Consider the following 15,386-nt stretch of genomic DNA (forward strand, 5'->3'; position numbering starts at 1 on the left):
GGATGGAAACCATATACTAGGGAGGACAAGTCTGGGAAGACAGGAGGAGCTAGGGCTCAGATCATCTCAAGGTGAGGCGCCTAACTCTGGACTCTTTGTTTCTTAGTCTGGAATTTTTTTTTCTTTTTTTAAATTAATAGATCCTGCTTTTTGAGCAATTTTTGGGTTTACAGAAAGAACAGAGAGTTCCCAGATTCCCCTGTCCCCACCCCCACTGGATCCTTTATTACTAACCTCTTGCATCAGTATGGTATATTTGTTACAATTGACAGCAGATATTGATTCATTATTATTAACTAAAGTCCACAGTTGGTGGTGTACATTGTATGGGTTTTAGAAAATATATAAGGACTTCTGGGCTTCCCTGGTGGCTCAGATGGTAAGGAATCTGCCTACAATGCAGGAGACCAAGGTTTGATCCCCGGGTCAGGAAGATCCCCTGAAGAAGGGAATGGCTGCCTACTCCGTACTCTTGCCTGTAGAATCCCGTGGACAGAGGAGCCCAGCGGGCTAGAGTCCATGAGGTTTCAAAGAGTTGGACAAGACTGAGTGACTAAGACAAACACACACACAAGAACTTGTATCCACTTACAGAATTATACAGAGTAGTTTTCCTGCCTTAAAAAATCCTCTGTGCTTGACCTGCTTATCCCCGACCTGTACCTTCCCTGGAACCCTTAGCAACCACCCATCTTTCAGCTATCTTACCAGTTTTGTCTTTTCCAGAATGTCACATCGTTGAAATCATACAGCCTTTTCAGATTGGCTTCTTTCACTTAGCAATATGCATTTACGTTTCCTCCATGAATTTTCATGACTTGATAGCTCATTTCTTTTTAGCGTTGAACAACTATCCATTGCCTGGATGTACCACAGTTTGTTTACCCATTCACCTACTGAAGGGCATCTTGGTGGCTTCCAAGTTTTGGAAATTACGAATAAAGCTGCCGTAAACATCCACGGGCAGGTTTTTGTGTGCACATAAGTTTTCAATTATTTTGGGTAAATAACCAAAGAATGAGATTGCTGGATCACATGGTGAGAATATGTTTAGTTCTATAAGAAACTGCCAAACTGTCTTCCAAAGGGACTATACAAAGTTTCTTTTTAATGTGAGAGAAAGTTCTGTTGTTTTTTTAAACCACTCTAACTTGGATCTCTGCAATTGAACGCAATTCCGAAAGGATATGGTGAGAATGTGCCTGCTGAATGCTTGTAACCCAAATGAAAATCTATCAACAGCAGGTCATCTTAACCAAAAAGCCAGAAGTAACTGCTCACCTGGTCAGGCATTCTCTTCCATTGATGTTTCTTCTTTTTCCGGAGGAAGTCAGGAGATACTGCCCAATGCACAGCAAAGCCACGGCTCTCTCCTCTTCTAGTTCTCTAGTACCATCAGCCATATAGGAAAAGATCTCAGTATGGCTCAGCTTATTGTTTCTGTCTGGTTCAGAGTTTGCCAGGTGGCACCAATGGTAAAGAATCTGCCTGCCAAGGAGGGAGACGCAAGAGACAAGGGTTCGATCCCTGGGTTGGAAAGATCCCATGAAGTAGGAAATGGCAACTCACTCCGTTTTTCTTGCCTGGAGAATCCTACAGACAGAGGAATCTGGCAGGCTACAGTCAATGGGGTCGCAAAGAGTTGGACACGAATGAGCGATTGAACACAATGGAGCAATTGAACACGCACATACAAGGAGTCTTCAAGTGATTCCTTCTTTGGTGGGTGCTTGCAAATCACTTGTTTAATAATCTGTTCCACTATCTTTGGCATTTTCTTGGTCCTTCATAATTTCTCTAAGATTAAGGATACTGGTTTGATATCTGCAAATCCTTTTGTAGTTGGAATCCTCAAATGCTGAAGTGAATAAATATTCCCCACTGTCGTTATCCAGTAATCAAAATCATTTTAGCAACTTGATTTGGATTCATGCTGTGCAATAGATGGGTTCTGGGGGAGCTATATATACATCACATTGTTATAAATTAATTTCTGTTTTAAATGAATGGGGAGAGCTCATCACAGAAGAGGATAATTTGGTGAATCCTTCTATAAAGCAAATAATTCCATTATATGAATAATCACCCTCTAATTTAGTTCTCTATGAATATGAAATGTTCAAATATTGAGAGTTTTTTCACATATGGAGATTATAACTGAACATTTGGTTATAGTCAATCTCTTTTTTCTTCTTTAATATCATTATTGTCTCCATTATTTTTTATTGTCATCACCTGGAAAGTCACTAAATTTTAGGAACAAAATAAAAGAACTGCATTGTTAGAATCTGTTCCGTTAATCCCTAAGCGGGTCTTATTCTGTGTTGAGGAATCTTGTAGCCTCTTTCAGTGGCATATAATGATTACTTGGTTATATGACCTTGGGTGAATCAACAATTATGTAAACTTCCTGGGTCTCTATTCCTTTATCTATAAAACAGGAATGATAAAGTTGGTAAGTAAGAATTAAATGAGATAACTAACATAGAGACGGTTAATTTTCTGTGTCAACTTGACTGGGCTAAGGGATGCCCAGGTAATGGTAAAACATTATTTCTGGGTGTGTCTATGAGGGTGTCTCAAGAAAAGACTGGAATTTGAATTGGTGAATGCAATAAAGATTACCCTCATTAATGTGGGTGGGCATCATCCAATCTACTGAGAGTTTGGCTGGAACAAAAAGGCAGAAAAAGGGCAAATTCTATCTTGCTTTTTGAGCTGAGGAACCCATTTTATCCAGCCTTTAGGCATCAGGGCTCTTGGTTTTCAAGTCTTTGGACTAGGACTGAATTATACCACTGGATTCTTTGGGTCTCCAGCTTACAAATGACAGATCCTAGGACTTCTTGGCCTCAATAATTGTGTGAGTCAATTCCTATAATAAACTCCCTCTTACATATTTACATATCCAACCTATTGGTTCTGTTTGTCTGGAGAACTCTAATACAAGTGGCTACCACATGCTATGTCCTCAATTAATATCAGCTACTATAACTGCTATTAATAGAAGTATTATTAAATAGCCTTCTCTTTAATAAAAAATTATTATTTCCACTTCCACCCATTATGATGGTCATTATGGGAAAATAAAACAAGTAAAGGTTGGCAAGGATATGGAGAAACTGGAACCCTTCCACATTGTTGGTGTAAAGTAAAAGAGGTGCAACAGTAGAAGTGGTGCAAAAAGTGGAAAACAGTAAAGTGGTTCCTCAAGTAATGGAAAAAAAAAAGAACTGCCATCTGATTCAGCAATTCTACTCCTGGGTATATGCCCCAAAGAACTGAAAGCAAGGTCTTGAGATGTTTACACACACATGTTCACTAAAGTATTATTCACGACAACCAAGAGGTGAAAGCAGCCCAGATGTTCATTGACAGATGAAATGAATAAAGAAAATGGACAAGAGAATATCATTCAGCCTTAAAAACCAGGAAATTCTGACACATGCTGTAACATACATGATCCTTGAGGATGTCACGCCAAGTGAAAAAAGCTTGCCACAAAAGAGCAAATACTGAAGGAAAAAAAGAAAAAGAACCAGTTCTGTATCTTTTCACTTATATGAGGCCCCTGCTCAAGCTCAGCGCCTTCAGTTGTGTCCGACTCTTTGTGACCCTGTGGACCGTAGCCGGCCAGGCTCCTCTGTCCGTGGGATTCTCCAGGCAAGAAGACTGGAGTGGGCTGCCATGTACTTCTTCGGGGGATCTTCTTGACCCAGGGACTGAACGCGTGTCTTCTGCGTCTCCTGCATTGCAGACGGATTCTTTACTGCTGAGCCACTGGGGAAGCCCATATGAAGCCCCTAGAGAAGTTAAATTCAGTTCAGTTCAGTTCAGTTGAGTTGCTCAGTCGTGTCTGACTCTTTGCAACCCCATGGGCTGCAGCACGCCAGGCCTGCCTGTCCCTCACCAACTCCCAGAGCTTGCTCAAACTCATGTCCATCGAGTCAGTGATGCCATCCAGCCGTCTCATCCTCTGTCGTCCCCTTCTCTTCCTGCCTCCAATCTTTCCCAGCATCAGGGTCTTTTCTAATGAGTCGATTCTTCTTATCAGGTGGCCAAATGGAGACAAAAAGTAGAATGGTGGTTTCCTGGGGCTGTGAGGAGGAGAAAAGGAAGAACTTTTGTTTAAGGGGTACAGAGTCTCAGTTTTGCGGAAGGAAGAGTTCTGTGGATGGATGATGGTGATGGTAGCCTAACAATATGAGTATTCTTAGTCCCACTGAATTGTGCACTTAAAGATAGTTAACATGGTAAATTTATATGTATTTCATCATGATTTTTTAAGATTTAAAAATCCGAGGAGAGGGAAATGGCAACCCATCCCCGTAATCTCGCCTGGGAAATCCCATGGACAGAGGGACCTGGCTGGCTACAGTCCATGGGGTCGCACACATGATGGGGTGGAGGAAGATAGGCTGATAGCAACAAACAGGTAGAACTAAAAAATTTTTTTTGAGAAAAATTCCTATCATTCCAAGATGGGAGGTTTTCCAGGCCTGGAAAATGGTATCATACCAGGCGGCAGGAGAAGGAAAGAAAAGGAGAGGTGACAGTAGGGACAAGAGGTTCTTTGGTGGAAATGAACAGGCTGCCCCAGCTGACAGGTGGATCACGGACGGGTTCACATGCACAAGCTCCCCTGGAGCTAATTCCACGGCTCAGTAGCTTCACAAAGCACAGCTAAGGTTATGACCCGCATCTGGATAACTACAGCTTCCAGAGCCAGGACCTGCCCATGAAGCTGGTATTCAAAACTTATAAATCAATCCACAGCAGAAGAGGTCACTGGTGCTGACTTAGTAATTAAATTACAAGGTGATTATTAGTCTGCTCAGGCAAAAAGATGACATCTGAATCCGAGTACTCAAAGTAGCTGCAGACTAAACCCCCCCCCCCCAAAAAAAAGAAAAAAACTGTAACTAAATTAATGCCATTTTCTACCAATTATAGATGCCCTCCAGTGACCACAAGGTCGTCATGGCAACATGCCCACTGAAAGGGTATGTTTGATAAGGCCTGAACTCAAGGATAGCAGGAACGGAGTGTTGTGAATCTTATCTCTACATCAGATGAAAACTGTTTTCTGGGATGGGGGCCAGGAGCACTGTCACCCGTCTGTTCCCGTCTCTTCTGCCAGCTTATCCAAGGTTCCAGGCCGGTGGACCACCTCTGATGCTGCTCTTTAGGGAGAAGGGCAGCCCCAACATCTCCCCCCACTTTCCCTTCTCCTGGGGTGGTCTCCCTTTTGGTGTCAACTGACATCTTTCCTTATTTTTCTGAAAATCTCCCCTGCCTCTTCCTCCAGGCAGGTCTCCATGACCAACTGGCAGCTCAGTGGTCTCTAGACCAGAATGAATTCCATTGTTAGCTCTGCACATCTCAGACTGTATAGAAATTCATTGGAAAAAAAAAAATACGGCAGAGCCGTTATGTGGGTTTAAGATGGCACAAAATAAATTCAAGGACTCCTTGAACTTAAGTACCCTTTATTCAAGTACCAAACCTGATCAAAACCAGTCAACGCTGTGAATCATATTTATACCATCACAGCAGTCCAGAAAAGTTGCTGAAAGAGCAAAATATTGTCAATCAGCTCTGATGTTGACTGTACCAGATGAGCTGCTATTTAAAGAAAGTGTGGTTACTCCTTTTGTAAAAGGGGTAATCATCTCATAAAATATCTTTTGTGTAAACTCCTATTTTCATATACAAGGTGAATTTTAGAATTTAAAAAGCTGTCTCAAGTCCTTTCTGGAAAGAGTGGAGTATAAACAAATTTGATGATCAATACCGTCAACACGGAAAAACAAGAGGGATGTGGGTATGTGTATCTGCCCATGGGTAGAGAAGGGACACCACATCAGCCCCTAGAGCACGCAGTCTCTTCTTTATCCTCTAGGTTCCGCTGAACTGGCAGTTCTTGTTCAGTCGCTAAGTCGTGTCCAGCTCTGTGAGACCCCAAGGACTGCAGAACTAGCAGAGATTGCACTGAAAGTGTTGATGTGGGTTACTGGGACCTCAGCTCAGGCCAGACTGGACTCACTGGGCCTAGGACTGCGGTACGGTCCACTATGTCTGAATTATCACTCAGAAACAAACTCTAACCTCACTCTCCTGGGTCACAGAATAAAGTCCAAATTGCTAAGATTTTCATCTGAGATCCCACCCAGCCTATCCCCAGTATAACAACAAAAAGAACAATCAAAAGAGAAAAGTTAACCTCCATTGAGCCCTTACAATGTGCTTGATACATGTGAGCCCCTTTAATCCTTGTGACAACTTACCAAGGAAGGCACGATTACTTTTCCGATTTAGAGAGGACGGAGAGCTCAACGTGCTTAAGGTGCCCACGGCTGTCACCCGGTTATAAAAGGTGACAGCGAGATTCACATTCTGGTCTGTGTACATCATGAGTCCAGGCTCCAACCAGCTCCACAGTACTGCCTTTCTGGACTTACTGCCTCCTTCTTCCTTTTGCTAGTTCCCACTTATAAACTCCTGCCATCCACCCACGGGACAGCTACCTTCTTATCCCCTTCCCATGCAAATCACACTCAGGCCTCAGAGCCTGTCTTGGGTCCCACTTCTCCTGTCAAACTTTCCCCTCTCCCCAGCTCTCAAGATTCCCTTTCTCTGGACAATAACCTGCCTATGTTGCACATCCTGCATGTTTCAGGTTTTAGTCTTATGCTTAAGATGTGTCTGTCTTTTCTTCTGAACTTAGGTCCTGTAAGCCTAGTTGTTTGCACATTTTTGTGTGTACTTATCACTCCGCTATGTAGGAGACAAAGCAGATGTGGGTTTAATCCCTGGGTCAGGAAGATCCTCTGGAAGAGGAAAGGGCAACCCATTTCAGTATTCTCACCTGGAAAATTCCATGGACAGAGGAGCCTGGTGGGCTACAGTCCATAGGATCTCAAAGAGTTGGACACATCTGAGTGACTAAGCCGGCATGTATGCTATAGAATATCACTCATGATATCTAACTTAGAGCTAACGCATCGTATGTACCTTAGTAAACACTAGAGTAAAAAAAAAGAAGTTATTTAAATGATTTATCCAATAGTGTCTCTACAGACTTTTTAATGATACAGAAACGTGTGTTTTTAATTTTATTAATGGGTTTAGCTGGATGAGTAATGTATAAGTAATGCTATCTCAGCCACTATATGTAATAAATCACTGGTTTAAAACACAATAAAATAAAAACTACCAGGGTAATAGATAAGTCAGAAAAGGAATGAAACAGTTGGATTTAGCTGACTGCCTCCTCATTATTTCCTGAAATCACTGTATTATTAACAAACTGGGAAACATGACAAATATTTACTGACGGTCACCTTTATGTTAAACTTTTGCAGCATTTGGGAACCTGAGAGTGAAGCTCTAAGAGTGGACCTTTCCTGGGATAACTAAACCTGCTGCTGATTAGTCACTTCAGTCCTGTCTGGCTCCATGCAACCCTATGGACCGAAGCCTGCCAGGTTCCTCTGTCCATGGGATTCTCTAGGCAAGAACACTGGAGTGTGTTGCCATGCCCTCCTCCAGGGGATCTTCCTGATCCAGGGATCGAAGCCATGTCTCTTATGTCTCCTGCATCGGCAGGCGGGTTCTTTATTGCTGAGGCACCAGGAAAGCCGCTGGTTAACCAAACCTACAGCAAGAGAACAGGCTGGAGGGAAGCAGTTCTGAGGTGTTCTCGGTCACATGTTTGCGGAGTTTCTGAAGGGCAGCGGAGATTACTAGCAGGCACAGCAGACCTCCATGCAGACAAGTGAACTGTAGAAATTCATTACTATTCCATCAAGAAGCCCCCATAAGAGTGATTAACCTGGACACAGAAGTGTTGACTTGAAATCCACAAAGCATTTTTTTACAGGAGGTCGAACCTGGATGGGGTAAACCTCAGGGTACTTCCTTTCTGTTGCCTCAGCATCACTGGATTGAAGAACTGTTGCTTCTTGTTTCCAGGTTCATTCCATTTCCCGTTACTCCTAACTTCATACTCGAAAGGACGGAGAATTTCAAGTGGAGTACACTGAAGTAGACTCAGTATCTTTGCATCATTTCTGTATTCAATTTTTAAAATTCTCTCATAACCCTTTTGAGTGTTTTTTAACTGAATGAACGTGGCTTGAATGAACCACGCAGCTCCTATGGAAGTTACACATAAAAAGATGAGCTTTGTTATCACACACAATCCAACTAATGTGGCCTTAAACAAAGTTACAGAGGAGCTAAGGAAGTATGGAGTCACCACAAGGAAAGTGTGTGAAGCAACTTACGACTCTCACTCTTTCGGACAAAGAAGGCATCCATGTTCTCAACTGGCATTTTGAAAATGGCACACAACCATCTCACCAGATTGTTGATGATCGTTTGTCTTGTGAAAATTAAGTTTTGTGAAGACCCTGGTTGTTGTATTGCTGTTCGTTGTATTGCAGGTCTTGGCAGAGTTCCAGGACTTGTCACCCTAGCAGTAACTGAAGGTGGAATGAAATATGAAGACGCAGTACAGTTCATAAGACAAAAGTGGCTAGGAGCCTTTAACAGCAAGCAGCTTTTGTATTTGGAGAAGCAAGGTCCTAAAATGCGGCTGCGCTTTGAAGACTCTAATGGTCACCGAAACAACTGTTGCATTTGATAAAGCCGGGCGTGTGATGCCATTGCTTGGAAGTGGAACCTGAGATGGGATGGACTTTGTCGCAGCTGTTAGCCAGCACACTGGCTCGGTGACCAAGTCTGATGAAGCCTCCATGCCATGTCATGCTACGCTAAGTTGCTTCTGTCGTGTCCGACTGGCTCCTCTGTCCATGGGATTCTCTAGGCAAGAAAACTGGAGTGGGTTGCAGTGCCCTCCTCTAAGGCATCTTCTCGACCCAGGGATCAAACCCACGTCTCTTACATTTCCTGCATTCAAAGGCAGCTACTTTATGACTAGCACAACCTGGGGAGCCCGAAGCTTCCCCAAGAGTGTTGAAAAGCAGTTTTACGAGGCCATGAGCCTGGCAGAATTGCACCCTCTGATCAAGTAAGTATGTTCAACTCACTTGGATACTAGCAAAGAATTCATGCTGTTCAGTAATTAAAATATGCTTATAATTTGTACCAATTGACCTTTCCTGAAAACATGCAGTATTGAGTCATGTCTTTAAATATGTTTCCATGCCAGAATCTAATCAACATGTAAGAAATTTAGAAAGACTAGGTGACAAAATACTCAGCACGATACTTGTAAAGTTCCAGTATCACATATTAACAAATCCCAGGAACCATGAACACTTTGGACCTTATGTGGTTTATTCCTCTCATCATTTCAAAGATAGAACGTATGGCCTCTGAGGTTGTTTGCTCACAATATGTTTATATCTCCCACATTCATACCAGTATACATCAGATCTGCTCCCGTTTTAAATTAACAAAGACTTATAATGAGTATTTAATATCTTCCTATATTAAAGCACCTCATTTTGTGTTGCTGTAGAAGACCTCTATTTTGAAAATCTATATTATACAGAAGCACATGTCTTTAACGTTTCCAGACCAAGAAAAAAAGAAAAAGCCTACAGTTAATTCTAATGTTTGCACTTTGGGTTGCAACTTACAAGGCAGGCCTGAAAAAAGAATGGGAGGGGCCTGTTAAGTATTTTTAGTAAAATGTTTTCTTTGTCTTGTGCAGGACATAGAGAATATGTGCTTTAATTTAGTAAATATTTTTTTAAAAGGTAGAAATACTTTATTATTGTAGCTAAAACTATCAAAATATCTGAAATTCTTGTAACTTTTTTTCATACTTATCTGAAGTTGTTTACCAACTTGGTTTTGTTTGAAATGTGATTTCCAACCTCTCTTGCAAAAAAAAAAATCATTAGTGGGTTTCTGCTAATGAATTGGGAGAAGGCAATGGCACCTCACTCCAGTACTCTTGCCTGGAAAATCCCATGGACAGAGGAGCCTGGTAGGCTGCAGTCCATGGGGTCACTAAGAGTCAGACATGACTGAGCGACTTCACTTTCACCTTTCACTTTCATGCATTGGAGAAGGAAATGGCAACCCACTCCAGTGTTTTTGCCTGGAGAATCCCAGGGACGGGGGAGCCTGGTGGTCTGCTGTCTATGGGGTCACATAGAGTCGGACACGATTGAAGTGCGTTAGCAGCAGCAGCAGCAGCTAATGAATTGAGCAGACATTCAATATTTTATATACCTTTTGAGCTGTATAACTTAGTATTTGGATACTTGACAATTTGTTTTATTATGTAATTGATAGAATGGTGATGTGTAGCAACATTAGCTCAATCATGTATTTATATTGTCTGGGAACATGTGGTCATAGTTCTATGGGAGAAATAATTTGTCAATGTTCACCAGCTTGTAAGAATCTAACGCAAGAGCATAAACATTAAATAAATGATCAAAAGCATTTATGGTCAAAAACTTACACAAAAAATAAGCCTCCCTAAGAAAAAAGCACTTTTGAATCATAAATTTATAAAAATTTAAAAATTATTTTAAAATGTTTATTTCATCTTTAGACCATCATTTAAAATGTCTATTTTTATGTCAATTATATCTCAATAAAATTGGTAGGAAAAAGTCTATTTTGGAAAATATAATAGGCAAAATGGAATTCACCAGGCAAGAATACTTGAATGGGTAGCCCTTCCCTTCTCCAGGGCATCATCCTGACTCAGGGATTGGACCCAGGTCTCCTGCATTGCAGGTGGATTCTTTATAGTCTGAGCCATCAAGGAAGCCAGAGAAATATAGAGGCAGATCAAAAACTTTTTTTGACTGATGAGGGGTACAAACAATGATCATTCTTCTACAGCATAGAATCATTTGGGGCAGATAAAGACAAACAAATGCACACACACCTAGCAAGTCTAAGCACCCCATTAAAAATGCACCAGTGCAGAAAAAGGATGTTTCCTGCAGCTAGAGGAGAGGTGCTCACTGAGGACTTGGAGAAGGCGGATGCTGATGCTTGGAGATGAGGGGGTGCAGTTAGGCTCCCTGACTCAGGTCCACAGCCTTGTGTGGACCACCCTCTGTTTGCTGGCTGTGTGGCCCTGGGCAAGTTCTGCCACCCCTCCTAGTCTAGTTCCTTCCACTGTAAAAGTTGCAATGTAGTCTATGTGAAAAAAAAGCACAGAAAGTGTTTTGGTTGTCGCCTGGCAAATAGTAATTGCTTGATTAATATATTATCTATTTTTCTTGGAAAAGGGGATTTAGTGACTGTGGAAGGTTCAAGGCCAAGTTATTTTGCAGACATTTCAGAATAATATTTAGGAGACAGGGATTATCAATTAGTTGAAGAGGGAGACATCTAGGATAGAAAAAGGAAGAGCCTCTTCGGGAGGGGAAATTCCCCTTTACGTGGATCATGACGGCTGTAAGTTTCTCTGCACTTCTCTTTCAGGCTGTTTCAGATGTGGGTCTCTGGATTACAAAAATCAGAAAGCCACTCAGCCTAACACAAAGTAAGGGAATTACTCTAAGGATAGAGAAATATCAGGAACCAAAGAGAGGTATAATAGATCAGTTTGGGATAGAGAATCAGAGTTAGGAAGTGAGGCTACTCCACGCATGTCTCTGCCTCCCTTCCCCACTTCGATCTGGCCTCCTCTGCCTACTCCTCCCAACCTGCCCCACTAAGACCACAGCCTCACACAGGCTGCACCACCCCCCAGCCCAACCCATTACCTGACTGAGCAGAATCACCAATGTGCAGAGGTCTCTCAGCCTCTCCCTGCAGATTCTTACAAAAGGGAATCTGATTGGTTCAGTTCCTCTGCTGGAGCGAGGGCCACTTAAGTCCAGGCCCAGACAATGGTCTGGAATCCCTTGGATCAAGTGTACACTCCTGGTCCAATAAGCCTGGCCACCCCTCCCGGGATGAGGGTAGCACGTTTTTTCTAGAGTGTAACCTGACGCATAATGAAACATGTCTCTTGCAGACATGTGGGGTGTGTGTGTGTGTGTGTGTGTGTGTGTGTATCTTTTTGCCCCAAGTCATCATCAAGGACAAGGCCATTCATGGATGAGGCTCTCATGCCACAGACCTGTGAGGTCTGACCTTAAACGTTAAAGAAATTGAGGAATGCTTGACCATTCATGGGCTGCACTTACTGTCCTCGAATCTTGTGAGACAAGATCTGCTTGTGTTCTGTTCCTTCCTGGATTTCAGGGCTTTGTTACTTGAGTATCACAAGTTCTTCCTGTTCTGCTGGATTAAAACAGCTTGAAATTCATGCTTGTGGCTACCTAACTTTCTGTTTCTTTTGCCAGTTGGACTATAAACTTCTTGAAGAGAGAACTTCAGGACTGGAAATAATCACAGACCCTCCCATTTTACAGGTGTGGAAACTGAGGCCCAGAGAGAGCTGTCACACAGCAGGACAGAGGCAGGTGGGATCTGGAACCTAGTTTCACACATGAGTTCCTCACTGTACCTTGCAATGTCTTAGACATAGCCTACACTCAATCAATATTTGTTGGTTCATTTCTTATTTGACTTTTGCTTCTCTCAAGTGCATCATTCTCTGTTGGGTTATCCCTTCCTCCACCAACAACTTCAGGCCTACAGGATCACTTTTCATCTGCCTTTCAGGTGTGGTCTTCGCAGTTGTGAAGTGGAAGCTGAGATGAGGCAGGGGTGAAATTTAACCTGATTCTATCAAGCCGTTATCTCTCCAGGCCAGCACCACAGTAACAGAACGAAGACACTGGACTGATAACTTCCTTCCCTCTGTGGGGTCACTGGCTACCAAACTGATGCATGGTGAACCCACTCTATAGCTTCCAGACAAAGACACGACTTCCGCAGTGCATCCCAGGCCAATGCTACAAAGCCCGGATTTAGGTCATTGCTGACCTCTTCTCAATGGGAAGATATACGTGGATCCAGTCTCACTTTCCTCTTAGAAGTCTTCTCTGATCATCCCAGACTGCTAGGAATGCTTTGTTCACTTAACAGCACCCTCACACAGGATAGCACCCCATCAGTTTTGTTATCTCATGGGTGCTAGCCTGGTGTCCTCAGCGCCTGAAGGCAAGCCATTTCCAGGCCATTTCTCTGCCCCTGTACTCTGGTGGGCTCCCACCAGGCCTTCAGTACACGCACTGGCTGTTGGAGGAAAGGCTGGCTGGAGTCAAAAAAGGATATAGGAAGAAAAGAGAATTATTTCATTTTGCTCATATCTTTTTTTTCTTTTTTTTTTTTTTTAAGGTTTTTTTAATTTTTGGTCTCACCACCCAGCTTGCGGGATCTTAGTTCCCTGACCAGAGATTGAACCTGGCTTATAGCAGTGAAACCATTGAGTCCTAAGCAATGGACTGCCAAGAAATTCCCTCCTTTTGCCAGTATCTTAGGGAAATATTTATTAGGAAAAGCAATTACTTAAGACAGAGAGAAATAATCTAGCTTTTGATTTCTAGGCTATGTGGTGACAAGGCAGGTGAAGGCAACTCTTACTAACTCAAATCTGCCACAATTAACCAATTCCTGTGCCAGTTCATTGACTCTGCATCCGGCAGCCTCTCTGACCCAAGCTTGCAAGTAGGACATAGATCAACGTCAGGGAAGGACGGACGCCATGTGAGGGACTAATTAAGGCCACAATTTTCAGAATGAGTGACCCGAAGAGTCTGCCTCTCAGAGACTCCCATTCCAACCTGAAGTCCCCATCAGCAAAGGCCGATTCAGAAAACTAGATAAAAAGACAAAGAAGTCATAGTTGGAGGAGAGAATGCCAAGAGGGTCTTATCATCCATTGGTGAAGGTGTATTAGTTGAGGTAAAGCAGAGGCAGACTGTAGGATACAGAAAGCAGTAGGTAAGTGTTACTGGGTGGAAAGAAGGACTGTGGGAGCTCAGGGATACCATCCAGAGAAGGGGCCTTGAGTTCAGGGTAAGGCAGGTCAGGAGAGCTGAGCCCTTGGGAGGTGACGACTAAAGCTGAGTGAGGGTTCCTTGAAGACACAACCCTAACCTACTTCACACATGAACATGAGTCGCCTGAAGAAATTCTCCCTGCAGCACCAGCTCTGCTGGCCTAAATGCAGGGAAAACAAAAAACAACAAAAAAACTCAGGGGTCATTCTCCTGGCCCAGAAAGACCCTGGGACAGGGAAAGGAATTGGCCATCACGGAGAGCTGCTGTGAGACGGAGCCAGGGTAAATGCATTGTCACCTCGGGTTCTTGTAAGGCCAAACAAGGGTGCTGAATAAGCTGCCTAAGGTCATTTGTTTGGAGGTTAAATAAACAGCCCAAGATCTCAGATCCAGGAAATGTCATGCCTGGAATTCAGGCTGAGGGATCAGGCTGACTGAGGAGTCTATGCTGTCTGCACTGGGCCTCTCACTGCAGGCGCAGCCTCCAAACGGCCGGCCTAAGCACTCTCCATGGGTGTTTTGCATTCTGCACATCGTTCAGCCTCTCCTCACCTCTGGGGGTGTGATTTACAGCACAGGCAAAACCAAGACCCAGACAATTCCATTCTTCTGCCTTTGCAAGTAGCAGGCCTATCACACAATGTGCAAAACACCGCTGACAACAAAAGGTCGGTAAAGGGGAATTTGCTGAGGGGATAGACTCTGGTACTATCGGTGCATATTTTGTAAACCCGGGTAATCGTGCAGATGTTAAAGCGCAAAAATTACTGCTGAGCCAATGAGGCATAAATGCTAAGAGGGACAAAGCAGCAGGAAGAGTCAGGTGTACTTAAACATGCTCCTTCACCGCAGGGATTGGGCCTGGCATGGCTTCTGATACCCACTTTACCTCTTATGAATGCCTGACTATGGGCCCGCTGCCTTTCTCTAGAAGGGAGGGGATGACCCACCTCCATGCACTTTGGTTCAAGAGTCAAAAGAGCCAGACGTGGCTGCAGATGCTGCTTTGCTTTCCTCTGATGGCTTGGCGCATACCAGGAAGACATGCTCTCTGCTTTCAAAGAACTCCCACTCCTCCTTCAAGGCTCATTGCAAGCCCCACCCCTGGTGAAAAGCCATCCCAGGCTTCTGTCCTCTAGACCCATCCTTCATCCCTGACTCCCCTTTTGGAGTCTCCCTTTTGCTCTGCCAAATTGCTAGGACTTTCAGAATTTGCTCTTTTATCTCTGTCTGGAGCCTTGTCAGAGGTCAATTCTTTCTTTTGCCTTTGTTAACATTTTTTAGTAATTCGTACCTAAAATACTACCTCCTCCAAGGAAGCCTTCCTTGATCCTCTCCTACTCCCATCCATGCTCCATCCTGGTTGGCTGCTCCTCCTGAGGGTTCCATAGCACTTTACGCCTATACCTATGTTAAGTGTGGACTTAGCCCCTATACCTTCACTGACTGCAGTCCTTATGCTAGACTTTGAACTCCTTGAGGGTCTCA

The 15,386-nt window shown here is 43.4% G+C and overlaps 1 pseudogene; it reads left to right on the plus strand.

Annotated features, from left to right (window-relative positions):
- Window positions 1-8,138: 8,138 nt before the first annotated feature.
- LOC133047696 (protein tyrosine phosphatase type IVA 1-like) lies at window positions 8,139-8,647 on the plus strand (annotated as a pseudogene).
- Window positions 8,648-15,386: the final 6,739 nt, after the last annotated feature.

This window comes from Dama dama, chromosome 27, assembly GCF_033118175.1.
Source record: "Dama dama isolate Ldn47 chromosome 27, ASM3311817v1, whole genome shotgun sequence".
NCBI lineage: Eukaryota > Metazoa > Chordata > Mammalia > Artiodactyla > Cervidae > Dama > Dama dama.